Source organism: Pangasianodon hypophthalmus, chromosome 16, assembly GCF_027358585.1.
Source record: "Pangasianodon hypophthalmus isolate fPanHyp1 chromosome 16, fPanHyp1.pri, whole genome shotgun sequence".
Taxonomy (NCBI): domain Eukaryota; kingdom Metazoa; phylum Chordata; class Actinopteri; order Siluriformes; family Pangasiidae; genus Pangasianodon; species Pangasianodon hypophthalmus.
In genome coordinates this window covers 18,331,067-18,347,382 of record NC_069725.1, presented here as the reverse complement: position 1 = coordinate 18,347,382, position 16,316 = coordinate 18,331,067, and the positions used below count along the sequence as shown (strand labels likewise).

Below are 16,316 nucleotides of genomic sequence, written 5' to 3'. Positions count from 1 at the left end.
CAGGGGCGTTTATCAAAACGGGTCAATTACTTGAGGGCCAAAATTTCAGAGTGCACTTGCCTGAGCTGACTTACATAAAGAGGCGAGTGCAGAGACAGCCGAGTCAGGCACAAGCACAGACTAGAAGACTCTTTAAAACATACTCGACGTGTTTAAAAAGAAATGAATTTTTGCTTATACATGCAAACTCATTTTATTATAATTGGGTGGCAAGAAATTCTGACTGGTCACGTTCCACAACATTAACAACTTAACTATAAATGAATATACAGTACGTATAAACTATAATCAGTGGCAAATTATGGTATAAGAGGAATAAAGCACCTTAAATTGTGCTGTTATATGAAAATAATAACTGTTTGCATTGGTTGATTATAACAGCAAACACTGTCATGTTTGATTACTTATATGAAAGCCAGATTTTAGGGTCATGTGCATGCTGCATGTCTGACTAAAGCATTTCATTCTATTCATCAATACAAACACATTCTGAGAGAAATAAGGCTGAGCCTTCATATGACTGCCTTTCATGAATAATGATCAGTGTGGGCTGTTTGCAAAACCACACACCCTTTTTACTCATTGTGCCTGTAGGCAGCTGCACATTCCTACCACTCATGATCTAAGCCTGAGGTTCCTCGATCTGTGTATGTGTGTGTGTGTGTGTGTGTGGCTTTGAAACTGAAGAAACACGTTTAAAATAGACCAACGTGCGCCTAGAGTGAATACACCGCACAGTTCCTAGTTCTTAATGGAAGCTTCTGGAGAGGCTTAACTAATCTCAACAGTGGCATCCTTTAAAGAACAGGCGCTAAAACCGTACAGCATCATCAAAGCGTGCTGGTAATTACAGAGTTAAGTCATCTGACTTCTTTTTATTACTGTCAATTTCCTCGTGTGGAAGAGCAAAAAAGATACACCCACCGCTTTAATCACGGGTTTGATTCACTTTGGTTCGGCTAATGCAACGATATCATCCAGCTCCACAATGCCTTGCCATGTCTCCCCTTTGTTCGAGATGACAGACACTCAGAACGGTGTGCATCAAAGACAGCCCAGGGACAAAACTGTTTCAAAAAAGGCACGCCAGGATAATAAGCCCAGAGTACATACATGACTCGTATTAACTTAGCTCAAACTGTTAAAGTGTAAATGACTGTAAAATTGATCTGTCGACTTTTTAGCTGGTGTTGCAACACAATAAAGCATTGTGCTGCGGACAAAATAAGATACTGCAATTATTATGTTCCAGTTGAACAATTTAATCATTTCTACACAATGTTACACAACCGTGACGTCCAGCGACGTTTACTCCGATTATATTAAATTACTAGACCTGCCAACCTTTACGCCTTTTGTATAAGAGTGCTGCAATTTAACATCGTAGTATGCTAGTATGAGTTATCATTCCAAAATATGTCAAATCTAACAATTTATAAACAATTTTAATGGTGAGAATTAGGAAGGGATTCAATGCACTGTTTTTTTTTTCCCCTTCTTTTTTTGCTCTTCTGCATGGGTCAGTGCTCAGATGCATTCAATCACTCTGAGCAGCAGTTTTTTGTTTTTCTGTTTACTGTACATTACTGCAGAATCACCTGAGTTTTCACAATTGCCACTGCCAGCAAGCAGTTCCTGACTACACAGCTGGTAATATTATTACAGCCTCCCTTACTCTCCTTAAACTTGTAACTCTGGACATGTTTGATTTCCTGTCTTTTTTTTTCAGTTCTGTATGACTAAATTGTTTAGCGCATTTTTTAAAACCATTAAATTGCAATACTCAACACAAAGCTTTGTATTATATTAATATGACACTGATGAATACATGAATACAATACATCTATGTGCCATAGAAAAAGATTGTGGCTTTTAATGAATACTGTGATTCATCACAACGCCTACAAACCGAAACAGCAAATAAGAATGCACAATAGCAACATGAAACAAATAAATCAAAAACACAAGAAAACAAAAACACAACAGAAAACCCCAAAAATGCCGCAACGAATGTGAAAACGCAACAGCAAAATCAAAAAACATGACAACGTTAACTCAAAATGGAAAGAGGAGGTATGTTGAACATCATGCCTGTTGCTGATTGGCTACAGCACATGTCAATCTGAAAACCTTTTTTTTTTTTTTTTTTTTTTTTTTTATATTCATATGGTGGTATTTTAGACACACTGCATTACTGAGAATATTATTGAGGTTATTGAGAATAAAGAACTCACCATAGTAACATATTAACTTTACATTAAATCGTTTTTGCTACACTAAGTAGATCTTCAGATGCCATATCACCAACAAGCTGCACAACATGCACAACAATGTTCAATACGGTCTTTTCCTTTCTGTTTTTTGATTTAATATTGATGTGTTGCCAAATTGCTGTTGTGTTTCTGAATGTGATGTGCATTTTTTGTTTTGTTGTTGCATTTTCTGGTTTGCCGTTATATTTCTGAATTTGTTGTGATTTTTTTTGTTTTGTTTTGCATTTTTTTGATTTGCTGTTATATTTCTGAATTTATTGTGTTTTTTTGTTTTGTTGCATTTTCTAATTTGCTGTTATATTTCTGAATTTGTTGTGATTTTTTTGTTTTGTTTTGCTGTTGCATTTTCTGATTTGCTGTTATATTTCTGAATTTGCTGCTAATTTTTTTTTTTGATTGGCTGCTAGGTGTTTTTTGAATTTGTGGTGGGTTTTTTGTATGTTTTTGGTTTTGCTGCTGAATTTTCTGACTTCTTGTTGAATTTTCTGATTTGCTGTTGTGTTTCCAAATGTTTTTTGTTTTTCTGATTTTCTTTTGCTGCATTTTCTGATTTGCGATTGCATTTTTTATTTGCTGTTGCATTTCCTGACTTGCAGTTGCATATTTTAAATTTGCGGTTGCATTTTTTTAAATTTGTGGTTGCATTTTTTGAAAATTTGCTGTTGCATTTTCTGATTTGCTATTGTGTTCCTAAATTTGCTGCTACATTTCTGAAATAGTTTTTGTTGTTGTTGTTGTTTTTGCTTTTGCTGCTGTGTTTTCTTATTTGTTGCTGTAGTGTTTTTGCTTTTTTGTTGTGTCTTTAGTGTTACTGCTGAGTTTTCTGATTTTCTGTTGATTTGTTTTCTGATTTTTCGTTTGTTGTTGTTGTGTTTTCCGATATGCTGCTGCATTTTTGCTATTGCTGTTGCTTTTTTTTCATTTGGTAATGTGTTTTACACTTACACGCCACTATAGATACATCCCTGTGGAACATTTCATTTCAACATTTACTATTCATTTAAAATAATAGTAATATGTTATACAGATTATTTGCGTAATGCAGCTCCTAGCATTATCAATATATAGGTATATTGATAATATTAAAGACTTTTACATTTACATTTACATTTTATTAAACAGACTTTGTGCAAATTAAATTAAATTTTAAACATGCCATTGATGCTTAAGTCACTGAGTAGCAGTAGGCACCTCAAACACTGTAAAGCTGCTCTTATTTGACGGGGGTCTACTGAACTATCATATTAATCCAACACAATTACTATGTTGTCATGTGAGGTAGCAGAAAGGAAACGGCAGATGTAGGAAGGAGGGAGGGAAGAAAAGCCAGCCTTCTCTCTTCATCTCGACTAAATCAGTGCAGGAAATGAATATGGATGGCCCGAGGCACAAGGGGAAGGGAACACGAAGCCTGATGAGCTCCCTGAAGGAGGTGTCTGGACAGTGACTGCTACCTCACACACACACACACACACACACACACACACAGCTATTCTTCTAACTGGCTGGGCACACACACACACACACACACATTCTGTCAACATGTGCAGATGTTTCGTCAAAATCTGATATACACACAACAAATATTCAGACCAACATGAAGAGATACACATCAAGCGTATTTTGTGTAACAACAATCAAGTTTTTGGCATGAATGCATGCAAGCACTTGAACACACACACACACACACACACACACACTGTAGACATGCACATATGATTTACACAAAATACACAAGACACACTGACACACCAACATGAATGTTTCTGCTGCACACTCGCAAACTGCAGAAATGCAAAAAAAAGGCAAAAACGCCTCAAAACATTTAACAATGTGAGGAAATATGAAAAACGTTTCTTCTTTTAAATGTGCCCGAATTGTGACAACAAATACATTTGCAAAAACCATCATTCACACTTGGATGAACGCTTGAATGCACACGCATGCACAAACACTTAGTACACAGAGAACGAGTCAAAATAGGCAGATTAGTCAAAAGCAGCCAAAGTGACAGCACCTCAGCGGAGGGGCATCAAGCAGGTGCTTTTTGTGGAGGCCACATGTGTGCAGTGACACACACACATACATCTGTGTGATTGATCAGCGTGAGCGGCGCAGACAGGAAGCAATGAGTCATGAATCGGGGCCTCAGGAGGTCCCGGGGGTCCCAGCAAAACAAGGGCACAGGGGCCAAAGCCAGGTCAAATGCAACACGCACATCCACTCTACATTGAGACGTACATTAAGTACGGAATGAAACACAGCAGGTGTGTGCTGTTATGGGAAAATAATTAACAACAGGGAGGTGTGAAGCAGTCTTGCTTTACCGGTAATAAATAGAAATGCATTTGTGAAATGTGTTTTTAAGTCTTTTTAAGTCAACGGTGTGATAACAGTCTGATCTTTCACCGTGACTAACCATGAAACTGGGACACCGTAACAACCCATCAAATCACATGCCTTCACTGGTGGTCATATGATGGCTGATGGCTGAACAATTTTGGGCAACAACAGCAACACAGTCACCAAGTGTACAAAGTGCACCTGTATGGTTTGTAAATGTATCTGACAAAAGAAGCCAGTGAATGTTGGTATACAGCTTGTGTACCTAATGCACTTGAGTGTATTTTACAAAAATTACAAAGACAAATATTCTCAAAAAAAACAAAAAAACAACAACATTTTTAAATGTCGTCTGTAATTCAAATCACATTTTAATATTATTGCGCTCGTTCTAACATAATCTACACTCAACATAATCTAAACCTAATAATAAAAAACTAATTAAAAAAAAAAATGTTGTTATGTAACAAAGAAAAACATCTGATCGCTGACATGGGGAAGTTTTCTATGAGGAGATGTTTATCATATAAGGAAGGAGTCTCCAGTGTCAGGGCTTTGTTACAGTCAGACCTAAAGCTGTAACTTTAAGTTTTCCACCACAGGAAATTCTAAGGATGCATTTTTTTCGTCTTATTAATTTCAACAGAAATGGAGGGAACGACTGTTATAATGTAAGCGATAACAGGAACTATCTTTCCAGGACATTCCACAACATTACATGTAATCATTAATGGATAAAAAAGTATGTGTCACTCTTAAATAAATAAAACCAAAATCAACTTCAGGGTGGTAGCTCTGCTTCCACCATTGATTATTTTCTTATTGCAGCACGCCCCATCTTAGTTTAGTCCTTACTTAATATTTTGCAATGATTATTTTTTAAATATTTTGTGCTTACTAGCATCCAAATAAAAAAAACCAATAGAATCGTTTGTGTCATTACACACACTCCAGATGTTGGCCAAGGGGGAGGGGAGGTGGGAGGTTTGAGAAAGAGAACATCGTTGAACTGCACTAATAAGCTCACATCATCCTCAGGCCATCTGCTAGCAGGTTGGCACATGGCTGTGTGTATCAGAGTGATCACCAGGAAGTCCCTCTCTAAAATAGAACACACCTCAGCCACTTCTCCCTCCCCCGCCATCTCACGCAAGCATTGTGCCAATGCAGATATTTGCATAAGTTTTCACTGACGCAGATGAATTTCATAAATCCATGATAAAGCTCTCTACCTGCTTTACTATTGCAGTTAATCCTAATGGAACTGCAGAAGGCTGTATCCTATTGATATTGAGCTGCAGTTATTGGTTTCAATAACTCATGGTGTACAGATTATAAAGAGTGACCTGCGCCAAGAAACATTGCTCTATTCATACTAACTCCACGGGACTGCGTTACGTGCAGACAGAGTGTTCATCCCCGGATATTTTTCTTCAGCTGTCCATTTTTGGTGAACCTGTGCCTCAGATTCCTGTTCTTGGCTGACAGGAGTGGAACCCGATGGAGTTTTCTGCTTTTATAGCTCATCTGCCTCAAGGTTCAGCATGCTGTGCGTTGTGAGATGCTTTTCTGCTCACCACGGTTGTAAAGACTGATTGCTATAGCACACTTGGCCATCTCTTCTGATCCTCGCTGATCAACCAGAAGGTTCCACCCACATAACTGCAGCTCACTGGACGTTTTTTTTTCCTCGCGCCATTCTGTGTAAACTCTAGAGACTCAGGAGATCAGAAGTCTATGATATATTAAAGCCAGCTGCTCTGGCACCAAGTCACTGAGATCACATTTTTCCCCCATCCTGATGTTTGATGTGAACGTTTACTGAAGTGTTTGACCTGGATCTGAATGTGTGGGTGTTCCTAATAAAGTGGCCTAATATACTGGATAAGTAAACACTCTCAAGCACTGCATTTTCCCGTCCCCTCTCTAATAACCATGTTCCCAAATAATCTGAAAAAAAAAAATGTCTAAGAGTCAAGTAAGCAAAATCAACACAGTGACAAAAGAACAATGTGTTTAAATAAATAATGCATGAAATATGTAGTGTTAGTAAGCAGACGAAGTATAACGTCACCTGACTAACACACTAATAGAGTGCTTTTAGGACTATCGTTTTTTTTGTGAAGCGGAAATTTTTGAGGATTTGTATCAGAGGGTGCTGGGAGGAAGGGGCCTACGCTTAGGGCACTCACACAGTCTCATTGCCACTCTTATGGGAGTTGTCCGGAACCGGACGAGAGGCAGCATTCATTTGCCTGTGATCTGCAACGAATCGGCCGAGCTATAATGACTCCCTCTGGGTGCGTAATGGCAGGTATTAGAGTGCTTATCCCAGCAAGCTCTTCAGCTTTCCCAGGACAGGCACACATGGCTCCACTCAAGCAAGCAGGCGTCCACGGTGGCCATTCCAACTCTGAGAGGAACAGCTGGAGAAGGGGACTGACTGAAGGGTCAAGATACGAGTGTGAGGGAGCCTTGTGAAGAGTGAGGGCAGAAAAGAACGGATGCTGGGCATAACATCAAAAGTTGAAAAGGCAAGGTTGGGGGGGCAGTGGGTATGGGGCAATAGTAGCTGCGAAGTTTGAACATAGATAATAACCTCAGCCATGGCGTATAATTAGCAGTAATGGAACATGGTGATGGTGGAATTGTTTTACTAACTGTTGGTTGTTTTTATTAAATGTTGTTATTTATTAATTGTTGTACTAACATCTTTTAGCAATTCTCTTACTTTGACTGCTTGTTTTGCTTTTTTTTTTATTAAAAAAAAAAAAATTTATAATCCTTTATGTTAAGAATTTGGACACAAAATGAAACATGCTATAACAACAACAACAACAGTAATAATAATAATAATAATAATAATAATAACAATAACAATAACAACAATAATAATAATAATTATTATTATTATTATTATTATTATTATTGGAATGAATTACTACACTAAATTAGGAATAATAATTGCATCTATATAAATTATTAAATCCGAATGGGGTTAAATGTAGTGGCAGAAAAGTTTAAAATGTAAGTTTAAAGTTTAAAATACATGAGCAAAAGTATAAAAGCATATTTAATGCATGTGTTTGCGTGAACTCAGCTTTGAATCACCAAAGTTTTTTTTCCCAGCAAACAGTGAGCGAGAACATGGCACTGAAATACTGAAATATTGAACTATTCTGCAATTTCACGATGGACAACTTTCTACAGATTACACAGATGTTTTTTTTTCTTCTTTCCAGTGTAATGACAGAATAAACATGAATATGAGTTTCCAAAAATAGAATTGTAACCCAGAATGTGTGCATGTGTTTGTAGTGGGGGAGAAAAAAAAAAAAAAAAAAAAACAGTGTCCCTCGTGTTCTGTCACCACAGATTGATTCCTGGGAATCTGAATAAGGCACTGACTTGATTATTTAGGAGTTGATGCGAGACTACTCATGAGAGGTCATCTCTTGTTCCCTCGGAGAGTGCCAAGAATGATACACATCTACATGACTACAAAAAGCAAGAGCTTTATTTATGAAACACTCAATTCATAGCAAAGCCCGTGAAAAACACTCTGAGTTAAGTTGAAGTTGAAATCCCTACCTACTTCCTGGCTAGATCGTGAGTACTACACGTTAATGTGAGTTTCTCAACACTTTCACCCTTTCATATCCAGAAAGTACACCCACACAGAGGTTACGGGAACCCTCCTCTGGCTGAGTCAAATCGAGAGCGCACTGAAAGGCCTGGCATCGTGTTTTGTTTCAGACAGATACAGTTGGCCCACATCGAGGCATGCATCATCCTGTACAAAGGCTCCACTGTGCGCTATCAATCATGTGAAGCCAGCTCGGAGCCATAAATCCCTCCTTTGAGGAAATTCCCCCTTTCAAATTTACAAAATGGTGGTGGTGGGGAAGAGAGAGACGTGCTCGTTGAAATGTCAGAGGAATGATGATATTGAGGGATGAGGCCAGATGTGTGGGGGATTTTGATTTGGTTCGCAAGCAGTTCTTGATTTTGTGCCATGTTAAGTTTCACAGAGCGACTTTTTAAAGCTGATATTAAGCAAAATGGGGATAATTATATTTTGGAAGGCTGCCAATATTGTATATGTATGTTGTGTACTGACTGTATAAATAATAGGAGCGTCTGTTTTTCTCATCGCGTAGACTTTTTTTTTTTAAAGCATTTATAGCATTTTTGCAAGCATGGCTCTAATATCTAAAACAGCACCTCCAACACAGAATCAACTGAAAGGTTTCACAGTAAACACTCCCGACTTTTCTAACTATAACAATCGTTCAATCCATGTATCGTGTGAAACATGTTCAGTTTCAGCTGGCTATTAGAAAATCGGCTGGACTAATTTCCAGTGTTCTAACCGATTGCTTAATGACTGAATCTTTTGCTAAGCTGGAGAATGTTTCCAGAAACCCAATTAATTGGAGAAATGACATTATTTTAGATCTTTAGTGAGCTCATTTTATCAGCTCAGTGTAACTCTGCATAATTTCATAATTTCTCGTTTGCCCACATCCTAAATTACAATATTAGTCATATACTCATTATAAGGGCCATCAATTTGTGGCAAATTCCCATTAGCCAGATAAAAATATCAGTTAAGCCAATTCGTCAAAATACTATTCAGTCTATTGTAAACCAATGACAGCAAGAATGATGACCAAATACATTCTAATGAAAAAAAAAATGTTGTGAATTACTCACTTCTTGCTCAACTCCACTACAAACGACACTGATAATGTAGTACAATGGCGAAATTATCTCAATAAATTCTTCTATATAGATCAAGCTTTATATGATTGAAAATACCGAGATGTTTAAATAAATATTTATTAGCAGAAAGTAATATACTGCGCGTGCACAGAGTATGCGAAATAATATTCGACTACACTTAATGGCATCACTTAAACGCAGTTTCACTCTCTGCAAGTGCAGAAAATTATAAACTCATTAACAAGTGAAAGCTCCAACGTATTCTGAATAGAAAGTATGACATGTCAATATTTAATAATAAAAATTGTTAGCATTGGCAAATTGCTGCAGTACAAGAGCAATAAAGCACTTCTGGGCATGCTGCTATAAGAAAATAATGAACGCTGAGGCGTGTTTTATTCCTCAATTAAGTGTTTTATTTAAATTAAATTAAAGAACGACTCGTCAGCGACACTTACTGTTCATTTATAGTTCCATTGAATGCTTTGGAATGTCCACGAAACAAGTTCCTGTTATCACTTACGTTATAACGTACGTGATAAACAGTCACTTCTTTCTCTTGAAATTAGTAAGACAAGAAAATGCAGCTTGTTATGTTACCGAGAAACCCTAAAGCCTTTCGCTTATTGGAAAACTTTCACAGAAAACAGTTTATAGCCTTATCTCTGACTGTTACAAAGCGCTGACACTGGAGACTCCTTCCAAAAAATGAGAAATAAATAAAACATCTCCTCACAGACAACTTCAACATATCAAAAATTACAGAACTCTATTTATACATCAGTTAGTTTCGGTCCACTAATTTGACAGGATGGGCGGCGTTCCAGGAGTGCTGATATTTAGTATAACTGCACTGAGACATTTCACTGTTTTTATCACTCTGCTTATCTGTGTTCGCTACGTAAAATCTCATTTCTAGAAACAGTCCTACTGAAAGCGTTACTACAGTAGAATTAGCGGCATCAGCAGCAGACACAGCGAATGATACATTTTTCAAGAATGTAACTTCTGACTTAAAATCTGAAAGCTGGTCAGATGAAGATGAAAAAGGAGAAGGGAAGCTAATTTCACTCGATGCACCTTTAACAGGAATGAACAAATCATGGTTAGCTATCAGTGAGTGTGGCTTCTTCGGGATCTATTTCCGCTAGTGGAGCAAAAATAAACAAATTATTTGGCTATATTGTGTCCAAAATGTCAGTTACTAATTTCTTCTTTATAAAACTGTTGTATAAAAGCAATTTCGCCCTCGCAATCATGCAATTATACTGAATATCGGCATAGGCATGAGGCCACAAGTAATCACAGCTATGCTGATATTCAGTATAACTTCACTCTTGCTCTTGAGATGTGTGTGAGTTGTTACTATATCGCCCAGCGCTATGTATAATAAATAGGTGAATAAGCAAGTGCCAATAATTGGTTAGATGATATAGAGTATATTGTGATCAGTTGATTTATTCTCACCAATCACATGCAAGGAACTGAAACAGTAAGGGCAAGCATGGCTTTATAGCTCTGTGTGATGGAGATGAATTCATGTTGAGTATCTTACATGTCCGGAAATACATGAAAAGTCAAAAGAGTCATTTCTTAGTGTCCGTGCAACGACAATTCTTTGTGCTTCACACTGAATTAACCCTGATCCTCCCCATCATTCTACATACACACAGACACAATAACCACACACAACATCCGATTTCCCCTCTGTATGCTGTCTGCTGGAGAAACGCTTAGCCAGGAGTGTTTGGGATCATGAATGGAAACTGCACTTCAATGCGTATTGAAGACATTTCACTCTGCTCAGACAAGTCAGTAAATATCTCACATTTCCTGGAATTGCGTGTAATGAAGTTAGCTACTTACAGTACATACTGAACTGTTTATTCTCATACCTGAATTATTACAACTGCAGCTTGCTGTTCTCTGGAGGTTTCTGGAACAAATCTAAAGTACCTGCACGCACCAGCTTATCATTCACAGAGTCCTTAGAAAGTAGAGGCCCCACTGAGTCAGTGCTGAAGACCCGCCGATGTTTGTTGGCTAGCTCTTTGATGGCTACATGGGGTATAAGATATACAACGTATAACCGATTGTTCTTTTTTGTGCAAACCTCTTCATCTGCTGCATAAAGCTCAAGTTTTCCAAACAGTTTATGTATAGCTTGTCCAAGTCATTGTGAATTCCACGTTCCTGGCATAATAAAATTTCTTGAATCTTAAACCTTTCTTTGATTACTATCAGGATGTGATATTTTTAAGATATCTATTGTTGATATGAATCCATATTTGAAATTTACACACCAGGTCGCCTATATATTTTAGTATTATAAGGTTACGCGTCCGGCTGCTGATGAGGTGGGTGCGGAGAAATGTACACGCTTCGTTGGTAAGGGGATGTTTAATGGTGTAGCACGCTGTGGTGCTATCTTTAGAAATGATCAAAAGAACACTATTAAAAGCTCTGTGTACTTACTAAAAAAAAAAGGACAACAAAGCAGTTATGATTATCAGTTCGGCAGCCGTGTTCTGAATATCATGTTCTGAATTGTCCAACCAGTAAATCTGAGTCGCTGGATTGTCTTAATACTTAATTACGCTAAGCCACATTAATTAGGCTGTTACACATGTACACTGGTTAGCTATCTGATTTTTACTTTTTTTTTTCCTTCACTGCAGAACAACATTATTGATGGCTGTCATGTGAGATTAACTTTTGTCTGCTTGTGAAATTGGGGATTTTCAATTTTTAAGAAAAATATTGTATGTTAGGAAAGAAAAAAAATGTAATAAGGCAACATTGCTAGCTGTCTTTGGTAACGTGTATAGTCTGGGACAATGTACAGTGTCTGCGGCAAAAACAGCAAGAAAAGTCAAAAAGCTAAAGACTACAGAATCGCTTAGATCTATATAAACAAACGGACAGTCTATCATCTATAAAATCATCTATACTAATATCTAAAATGGCCTTTTGCTGATTAAAATTCACTTAAAAATAAAACAACATATTTAATAGAACTGTCATTTAGTGAAACTTAGGTTTTCTTGTCTCAATTATTTATTAGATAATGATAAAAAATAGTGATTTGCAGTTAAGTATACAAAAGCAATATCATCGCTAATTACAGAAAGTATAAGAAGTCATGCAATAGCCTATGAGTAATAATAAAAATAATTAACATTGATAATTACAACTGTGCATGCAGGAACCTCGTACTAAAACTCATTATAGGTAATGTTTATTTATTTATTTATTTTTATTTTATTTTTTTTGTGAGAGGCGCAGATGTGTATCTTTATCAGTTAGTCTTTCATTTGAGCAACAGATGCATTTGAGTACAAGATGCACCATGAACCGCTGACCTGGATGTGATTTGGAGAAAAAAGAGAAAAGAAAAAAAAAGCGCATAGATAGTGCTGCATGTTTTTGAGGTTATTACATAATTCAACCCTAAAACAAGCCAGGTGTGACTTTAATCATATCGGTAGTACGTTTTTTTCCGTTTTTTTTTTTTTCCCCCTAATTATCTTTAGCATGTTTGTTAATATGAATTAAGAACTTGTTGCTCTGCTCAGGGTGGAAACTTGGCTTATCTGTATTTTATAAAAGTGCTAAAATGATTACAAACCTAGCTATAAATAGTAAACAGAGTTCAGAACTATAAAAAGATTCCACCGCTACCTGCAGGTGAGGTTGGAAAATAACTCAGTCTACCTGATTTCAGCCTTAAACAGAGCACACTTCCTTCATAGCCTACAATTTATTTTTATGTTTTTATTTAAGGTTTGCATGGAAAACCAAAAATAGTAACTTTATTTTCAGAAACCTCAGACGCAAGCACCTCTAACCCGTCTTCGGTGAAAAGTTTTTTTTTTTTTTTAACCATTTGATATACTTCTTTCCTAGGCTCTCAGACAACTGTAGCTTGCTGAATGCTTGCACAATTCAGAGAATGTTTAATGTGAAATAGATTTATACAGTATGAAGGTAATTAGGGTCTGCTGTATGCGTATGAGGCTGACGAGCGAAGACTTGCATCCATGCAGCTGAACTCATGAGCTGTATTTGAGTCTGTAATGTACGACTGATGGTTCTTGAATTGGATGGAGATTCATTCATGTGTCACTCTGTGCGACTTTTCAACTGAAATGAACACAATATGGATTGCATCTGATTGTATATACACTGCTGTACAATCATTTGATTTTTTCAATATAATGTATTGCGTACAGTGGCATCTACTCTTGCTATAACTAGGGCTCTGGATGGCATTAAACGCTTAAACTTTTACTCGCTGTTGGTAGTGTACAAGCCATCAAACGATTAATATGTTCATTGAGTTCCTTTAATCAAGTTGTAAGTGCAACTGAATTATTCTATATCCTACAAGGACACCTAAGCTGTCACTGCTTTTTAATGAGTTTCAATTAAGCTGTTATTTGCAGAAGAATGGCGCAGAGCATGCAGGCGATGCTCGCAGCCCAGCAAGGACACGCATAAACAAGACGTTTTATTATGGCACACATGCTCGATTTAAAAGTTCTACATCTTTTTGAGGTTGTTAGGTGAAACATTCTTTATGAAAACAGCTCTACAGGTATTACGCTGAAATATTAATAATGGCAAACAAAAACACTACACGTTTTTTTTGAGCGATCCTTGAAAATAACTGAATGTACACGTACAGAAAAGCATTTCTTTCGATTTCTCACGTTTATCACATAGACGTGAGCTACACTGACATTTCAGCTGTATCAGGGCTCAAGTATGCTGACATTTCATAGGGATTTGTAGCAAAGAAGACACGCTGAGCTTAATACAGAGAAAATATCATTTTAGCCCTACTCTTACAAAATGCGAGTTTATACCGACTCTTAGGGTTGTGGAAATGTTACCTGGTTCACAGAATGGTTTTTCAAATAACCCTACTGCTAAACATGTACATACATATATCAAACACTTAGCTTTAATTACTCTCGAGCTCCATAAAAGGTCATACGGTCATTATAACCGAACGTGCAGCGGCTGCTCGGGTGGAGATGTGTGACTCGAGCTCTCGGTGACCTCCGGCGGAAGAAAACGAACGGCGTAAAAGACGGCGAGGTCGGACAGAACTGCGGAATATCAAGTTGATTCATCAAATTAGTTCTCGTGTAATTGCGTGGCACAACTCGTCATGAAACATGTTGGCAATAAAGCTGTCGAGAAGCCATCAGTGGCCATGTTAAATGAAGACGCAAAAAGCACTGGGGGGGATGGAGCTGTCTGGACGGCGGCCAGCGAGGTGGTCAGAACACTTGCTGGGCAAAGATTTAGCTGGAGCACTCGAGATGTGTCTTATTCCTTTTTACTCAGTGCAATTTTCACAGATGCTTTAATTAAATGTCTTTGCCTCTTAGTCAATGCTGAGACTAAATGATAATATAAAATTAAAATATGACATATGGTCTTGCTCTCATATCATAAATAGAACATCAGTGTAAAATCATATTCTGGAATCTACTTGAATAGATTTAAAAAAAAAAAAAAAACACACTCAAATCTATAATGCATTCACGATCAAATAATCAATTAATTACAATAGAAGACGTGTGCTAAGCCTAACTGAAGAACAGGATGTCGAATATCATGATAAATATACCAGCTTTACCTGTGTACCTTCTTCTTCATCATCAGTGTGTAGTCTTGTGAAAGTTTTCCTGTCTAATTGTTACAGATTGCACCATTAGCAAAATATTGTCATAGCTCCTGCACCCGTAGATAGTAGCAGGCGAGGGTTAATTTGCATAATAAATCTTAATTGAGACTCATTAAGCACTTGATTGGAAGCAAACCAGGTACACTGTGGATCATTCTCAGATTAATGAAGTTTCTAGCTTTTCAAGCAACGCTATTTCTCAGCACTGTGTGGCCAGTCATCGAAGGGAAGTCGGGATTTGTTACAGAAGACGCAGGCCAGGAAGAAGGGAGGGGGAGCCCAAATTTAACGAGGACTCGATCGTGGAGTACGCACGGACAATGATTTGTTTACAGCTGTGTGCATCCAAAACAAAGCATGATTTACTGTAAGAAACATCAGGGACGGGTTGTGTTTTAAAGCGGGAAGCTGCACTTTTTGTTCCATAGTTCAAATGACATTCAGATTATGTTATGGAAGAAAATCATCTTGGGTAGAAAGTAATGGGTACAACATGTTCCTCTTGTCCCCTCGCGACCGTGATACATTTTAGACAGAATAAAGCATTGTGTTTGTATGAACAGGATCCTATCACAGGGAACCGAGGTAAATATGACAGAAGTCGGAAATCTGATCCTAGCCCCCGGCACTTGTCCTGATACAGCCACTCCATCTGAGATCCATCTGGAGGTGGAAACATGACCCTACACTTATTGTTTTGAACAACTCCTGAGCCATATGGCCTCCTGAGGTGGGTAGACTATTAGCCTAGCGCAATATCGAATGTCTCCAGTTTCACACCAAATCTTTGTTCCTCTCTGTTTTCTCACTGAGGATGGGAGGGATCGAGGAAAAAGGACTTCCTCGAACAGCTGTTAAGGGCCCGGACTCTTTTCTCTTGCATACGGCACAGGTGTGTTCGGTGCAGATCGTTCTGACCACTGTCGCGCAACTCAGAACACCCAGAATTCCTGCTAGTAATCAAATAACGGGAGCACAAAAGTGTTTTGTGTCATTGTTAGGCCCCTTTCACCCTCGTCTCTTTCTCGTTCGAGGAATCGACTTCTCTTTCTGACTGCTGATCCTCCGACCTCAATCTCCCAAGCTGGCTATCTGAAGAGACGGGGACAAAACGTCGTTTTGTAATTTCTTTTATACTCGGGATGTCTGGTGGGAGTAATGAGTTTTAGTCCGGGCGCAATAAAGTCTTCCCCATCACCTCACCATTGTCGCACTTAATGAGGAACGGAAAAAAAAAAAAAAAAAAAAAAAAAAGCACACCAAGAAATAGCCTTTTC

The 16,316-nt window shown here is 37.8% G+C and overlaps 1 protein-coding gene across 1 annotated transcript in view; it reads right to left on the bottom strand.

The window, feature by feature from the left end:
- The window catches only part of LOC113530861 (teashirt homolog 2), a 47,876-nt gene that overhangs the window by 26,847 nt on the left and 4,713 nt on the right, over window positions 1–16,316 (bottom strand). The window lies entirely within an intron of this gene.